Consider the following 7,189-nt stretch of genomic DNA (forward strand, 5'->3'; position numbering starts at 1 on the left):
GTGTGTGTGTGTGGTGTGTGTGTGTGTGTGTGTGTGTGTGAGTGTGTGTGTGCAAGCTGTTGAATGGTGCAATCCCAGGACAAGTTGCTATGGCTTCTGCTCTAGCATCCCTATCATCGCTTCCTGCGATGGGCGTCAAATGGTCAATGGTGTGTGTGTGTGTGTGTGTGTGTGTGTGCGCGTGTGTGTGTGCGTGTGTGTGTTTGTGTGTGTGTGTGTGTGTGTGTGTGTGTGTGTGTGTGTGTGTGTGTGTGTGTGTGTGTGACTTTAAATGTTTTCATATAGTGTTTCTGCTGACATGATGTGGTCAGTGGCTACGACTGTGTATTGTATACTGATGACTGTTGTCCGCAGTGGCTACGACTGTGTATTGTATACTGATGACTGTTGTCCGCAGTGGCTACGACTGTGTATTGTATACTGATGACTGTTGTCCACAGTGGCTACGACTGTGTATTGTATACTGATGACTGTTGTCCGCAGTGGCTACGACTGTGTATTGTATACTGATGACTGTTGTCCGCAGTGGCTACGACTGTGTATTGTATACTGATGACTGTTGTCCGCAGTGGCTACGACTGTGTATTGTATACTGATGACTGTTGTTCGCAGTGGCTACGACTGTGTATTGTATACTGATGACTGTTGTCCGCAGTGGCTACGACTGTGTATTGTATACTGATGACTGTTGTCCGCAGTGGCTACGACTGTGTATTGTATACTGATGACTGTTGTCCGCAGTGGCTACGACTGTGTATTGTATACTGATGACTGTTGTCCACAGTGGCTACGACTGTGTATTGTATACTGATGACTGTTGTCCGCAGTGGCTACGACTGTGTATTGTATACTGATGACTGTTGTCCGCAGTGGCTACGACTGTGTATTGTATACTGATGACTGTTGTCCGCAGTGGCTACGACTGTGTATTGTATACTGATGACTGTTGTCCGCAGTGGCTACCACTGTGTATTGTATACTGATGACTGTTGTCCGCAGTGGCTACGACTGTGTATTGTATACTGATGACTGTTGTCCGCAGTGGCTACGACTGTGTATTGTATACTGATGACTGTTGTCCGCAGTGGCTACGACTGTGTATTGTATACTGATGACTGTTGTCCGCAGTGGCTACGACTGTGTATTGTATACTGATGACTGTTGTCCGCAGTGGCTACGACTGTGTATTGTATACTGATGACTGTTGTCCACAGTGGCTACGACTGTGTATTGTATACTGATGACTGTTGTCCGCAGTGGCTACGACTGTGTATTGTATACTGATGACTGATGTCCGCAGTGGCTACGACTGTGTATTGTATACTGATGACTGATGTCCGCAGTGGCTACGACTGTGTATTGTATACTGATGACTGTTGTCCGCAGTGGCTACGACTGTGTATTGTATACTGATGACTGTTGTCCGCAGTGGCTACGACTGTGTATTGTATACTGATGACTGTTGTCCGCAGTGGCTACGACTGTGTATTGTATACTGATGACTGTTGTCCGCAGTGGCTACGACTGTGTATTGTATACTGATGACTGTTGTCCGCAGTGGCTACGACTGTGTATTGTATACTGATGACTGTTGTCCACAGTGGCTACGACTGTGTATTGTATACTGATGACTGTTGTCCGCAGTGGCTACGACTGTGTATTGTATACTGATGACTGATGTCCGCAGTGGCTACGACTGTGTATTGTATACTGATGACTGATGTCCGCAGTGGCTACGACTGTGTATTGTATACTGATGACTGTTGTCCGCAGTGGCTACGACTGTGTATTGTATACTGATGACTGTTGTCCGCAGTGGCTACGACTGTGTATTGTATACTGATGACTGTTGTCCGCAGTGGCTACGACTGTGTATTGTATACTGATGACTGTTGTCCGCAGTGGCTACGACTGTGTATTGTATACTGATGACTGTTGTCCGCAGTGGCTACGACTGTGTATTGTATACTGATGACTGTTGTCCGCAGTGGCTACGACTGTGTATTGTATACTGATGACTGTTGTCCGCAGTGGCTACGACTGTGTATTGTATACTGATGACCGTTGTCCGCAGTGGCTACGACTGTGTATTGTATACTGATGACTGTTGTCCGCAGTGGCTACGACTGTGTATTGTATACTGATGACTGTTGTCCGCAGTGGCTACGACTGTGTATTGTATACTGATGACTGTTGTCCGCAGTGGCTACGACTGTGTATTGTATACTGATGACTGTTGTGGGCAGTGGCTACGACTGTGTATTGTATACTGATGACTGTTGTGGGCAGTGGCTACGACTGTGTATTGTATACTGATGTATTATGATTGTGTTGTGCCAGTCTTTGTCACTTACAGTGACATGTAGAACATGATGGGGACAGTGACTGTGTGACTTGCAATGGGAGTGTAAGCAGGCAGGCTTGGAGCTGCAATGTTTTCTGTGCGTATATCGGAGCATGGATGCTTTCAGTTTGGGTATGGCGGTATGAATGTTGGTTGTGATTATCGGAGCATGAATGTTGGATGCACAGTGGCGTGTACAATGGAGTAAAACTGATGACTATGTATCGGAGCATATACAAACTTGTCTAATATCATACTGTTTGATGAGTGTTTTCTAACACGAAACTCTGAGTAACGGCAGAAAAGGATTTGCTTGTGTCACTACTGTGTGTGTATTGTATCTTAACCTGTATGTGTAGATGTGTTGTTTGAGTAACGGAGCAAGAATTGTTAGTATAGTAATGTATGAGTGTTACCACTTTCCACCATACCCTCTACTGTATGTATACATAGAGTGTATACCGCCGGACATACCCTCTACTGTATGTATACAATGTATAAGCTACTTCACTACAATGTAATAATATGTTGACTGGGGCTGGAACAGCTTGATTGTCGACTGCGCAGTTCTGTAGCTAGAATTCTGCCTGTGTGTAACTACCTATATGTACTTGTAGGAGAATGACGGTTGACTTCACAGTTTGGGACCATAGATATTGGGTGCGCAGAATGGTGGCATGATTGTCGGCTGGGGAGTTTCAGGGCATGAATGCTGAATTTTGTTATTAGAGCATGAGTGTTTGTAAATGCAGTTATTATGAGCATGAAGGCTTGCTGTTGGTCTTGGACACACTAACCTGAATACCTGCAGCATAAGTGATGGTTGATGATGTTCGTAGTGACCAGCTGTTGCTTACCAACTCATTGTATTGGTTACCATGATGGTAACCATGACTACATAGTGCAAGTGAAAAGGGGAGTGAGTGATGGAGAGGTTGTGATGGTATAGTTGGTGTTGTTCTTCATTTTCATTTTCGCCACTCATAAAGCAGCCTCCCCCTCCACACTGACCAGAAGGACAGTGCAGATTGTTGTTGTTGTTGTTTTTGTTGTTGTTGTTGTTGTTGTTGTTGTTGTTGTTGTTGTTGTTGTTGTTGTTGTTGTTGTTGTTGTTGTTGTTGTTGTTGTTGCTGTTGCTGTTGTTGTTGTTGTTGTTGTTGTTGTTGTTGTTGTTGTTGTTGTTGTTGTTGTTGTTGTTGTTGTTGTTGTTTGAAATCATTTATTCTCACGATGGTCTGTGGCTACTAAGTATGCCCGTTTGAATTTGCGAATCAAAATAAATACAAACTAAGAGTTGTTGTTGTTGTTGTGTCGCAGATTCTAATTTGACTAGACCGTTCAAAGCGTACCTATCAGATGATCTGACGTGGTAGCTTTTGAAGCTTTCAGGATGTGGAACTTTTCGGTTAAGCATAGGCCACACTTCTTGCTGATGTTACTGTAACATCAGCAAGAAGTGTGGCCTATGCTTAACCGAAAAGTTCCACATCCTGAAAGCTTCAAAAGCTACCTCCCTAAACAAGAGAAGTGAGCTGGTATCTAAATGCCCTCACCAGCGCAAGTTTCTGCTGGCCACCCCTATTACATAGACAGCTATGACCGTTGCGGGTTTTTTGACGTGTGATTGCAGGAGTTTGTGTGCGCTTAGATTTGTCATACGAACGCAGATGCCTGTGTATACGTGTGGACATGTGTCTATAGGTGTGTGTATATGCGTGTGTGCGTGTGTGCGTGCGTGTGCGAGTTAGGGTGTTGTGGGTGGGTGGGTGTCCTGTGTGTGCGTGCGCCCGTGTGCAAGTTAGGGTGCTGTGGGTGGGTGTATGTGTGTGTTAGTGTGTGCGTGTATGTGTGTATGTGTGTGTGTGTGGGTGTTACTATGTGTGTGCGTGTTAGTATGTGTGTGTGTGGTGTGTGAGCGAGATTAAGCGCGTACTTGTTAGTGCTAGACCTGCGCCTACTGCATCTGCCTCTGAAATAGCCCGTCCCTGTATACATTCACGCGATTACTCCTCTCGCTATCGTATTATCACACCTCTCTCCACTTAGATATACCAGCGCTGCCTCCTATTCCATTATCGTTGTCTGATGATTGGTTCAGCCACTCTGAGTCACAACGGAATAAATTTGCCAAGGTTTTCATTGTGTGCCTTTGTGTACGCCGCTCTGCCTGAATCAGGCATTGAGCACTCTTGCAGAACAAAAGCATATTGCCTCTGTACACACATAATGGGGGACCTACCCCATTACCACATAACAACACTACCTGGAACCAATCACGATTCAATGCTACGCTCTTCTCATCAAATATGGACAAAGAGCTGATGACATCATATCTTAGGCCAGTCCCATACAGACCAGGGTGGTGTTGGTGTTGTCAATCTGATTGTCGTAAAATTCTATTATAACTGGTTGTTGCCAAACACGTGTCGTCATAACGACATGACGTCACTGAGCAACTTGACAATGTAGACACTGTAGTAGCTGCTTGTGTGTGGTCTGGTGTACAACTCAGCAACAGACTGTACATTTGTGTGTGGTCTGGTGTACAACTCAGCAACAGACTGTACATTTGGGTGATCGCGGATCAACAGGGCTGGTCTAATAGTAATACATGTAGACTACTATGTGTTGGCGTGAAATGGTGTGTTGGAGTGCTGTTGCTGGTGTTGTTGCTGCTGCTGCTGCTGCTACTACTGCTGCTGCTGCTACTGCTGATGCTACTGCTAGTGCTAGTGCTACTGATGCTGCTGCTGTTGTTGTTTCAAATCTTTATTCTCACGATAGCCAGTGGCCAGTAAGAGATAATAGTGTGAGAGAGGAGAAAGAGTGAGGGAGAATTGAAGAGAGTACGAGAAGGGATTTCGCGAAGCTCGGCGGGCAAGAAATTAAAGTAATGAAGGGCTTTGGACAGGGGAGAATGGAGACAGCGATCAGTCCGCGGAGTTGGCAAGTGCCAAGTACGAGAGCGACGTAAATTATACGAAGGTTGCACGCTGCTAGCAGTATGCAGCGAGAGTAATATGCGGTGGGGCATAATTGTGGCGCAGAGAATGTGCGAAAAGTACATGTATATGTTTAACTTTAAAGCGTGAAAATAATGTTGGCCATTTGATCCGATGCAAAACGTGGGAGCATACATGTACATGTAGTATAAGTACAGCTGGACAGCGTTTCCCAATATCTAAACTCACTCTACAGAGTTTGGGCAGATTTCAAATGTTTCCCAAATTAAAGACTGAAAATGGCCGGAGAAACGTTCTTTACTGGTATGGAGTCATAATTTCACGACATTCCTGTTTGGCCATTGCTGTTGGAAATGAACAGATCTGGGTAGTGCGGTTTGAACACAAACTTCGTAACTACACGTACCTGATTGTAGTATGTAAGTTTCACGATGACAGTGTGAACAAGGTGGACTACCCACTGTATGGGAAAACACTACTCCAGGCTCACTGCAACCATACACCGGTTGCCGGGTAGGGTCTCGATCCTGTGCCCATTTGAACCGTATGGGGCTATACCCCTGTTCAGACCCTCATTACTCTATTGGAGCATTACAGGAATATTCCCTGATCTCGTGGTTCAAATTTTCGCAAGACCGGGCCCGCCAACCAGTTTATGGTTTCAGTCAGGAACACTGTTTTCCTATACTGTGGGTCCTCCACCTTGTTCACGCTGTCATTGTGAAACTTACATGTTAGTCCCTCTTAGTCCCTGGTTTAATTAAAGAGGGACGACTGTAGTGGTGCCGAATACTACCGATTCCCTGGAATGGAGTCAGTGAATCACTGGTTCATTCATTAACACATCTATGATCTAGATCCTGTCAAAGTTGTCACGGCAATGACATCATGTGTGCGACGAAAACTAATTCAGTTTTTCATAGTTTTTTTTCATTGAATGAATGGAATTAATATTTTATGACTTGCTGGAAGTGTGTTGGTCAGTGTATCCAAGACGTGATCGAGGCAAACGTCAGGTCGTTGAATGTCAGTATCATCAGTGAATATTGTGGCAAATGTCACACGTTCCGACCCTACATCATCTTGGCAATAAGTTAGTGGACAACAACGCATACTGCCGTGTAAACCTTTGTTCCTTTCCTTCTTCTAAGTAATTCTATTCTAATCTTGTCTTCAGATCAGACTGGCAAAGAGCCATGCTTCTCTCACCACCATCATCTATACTTTACGCACGTGGCCTAGTAGATGCATGGCTGATGATACTCACATAGCTGACTGATACCTGTACATCAGGTAGTGTCTGGTGCATAGGCGAACACTCATCCACGACTTGGCTGGTATTGTGACGTAGGTTTCGTGCCTCCAGGACTCATTGCTCACTGTGTGATCAACCATGCGTAAGCTGCACTACAGTGTATACGTTATGAGTGTGATGTAGCAGTTAGCTATGTGCATATCACCAGACATTCATCCACATGATGCTATACGCAAACAGAGCAGAGTAGGAATGGGTGATTAGGATAATGATGTACATGTATGCAGTCCTGGAATAGAATCTACCAGTAAGATTACATTGACTTATTGTTCGTGTTTCTATACATAGGTAAGCTAACAACTGATCTGTGTTTGTGTGTGTGTGGAGGGGGGGGGGGATCTATGTGCCCGTGGCGTGGAGGCATCGTGGTATGATGTTGCATGTGAGTCCCGCGCGGAGTGGCGCAGCACCTACCAAGAGCCTGACAATGCGCCTGAGCCTCCGCCCTGAGTGGTATGTACGGTATGCGGACGGGATTTTGCACGGAAAGGAGACATGGCTCGGCATAAGTGTCTGGAGGAGCGTGCGCGGCCTGTGTCTGAGCAGCGGGGCGCCAGTCAGTGCGGA

The sequence above is a fragment of the Sycon ciliatum genome, chromosome 8 (genome assembly GCF_964019385.1).
Source record: "Sycon ciliatum chromosome 8, ocSycCili1.1, whole genome shotgun sequence".
Classification (NCBI taxonomy): Eukaryota; Metazoa; Porifera; class Calcarea; order Leucosolenida; family Sycettidae; genus Sycon; species Sycon ciliatum.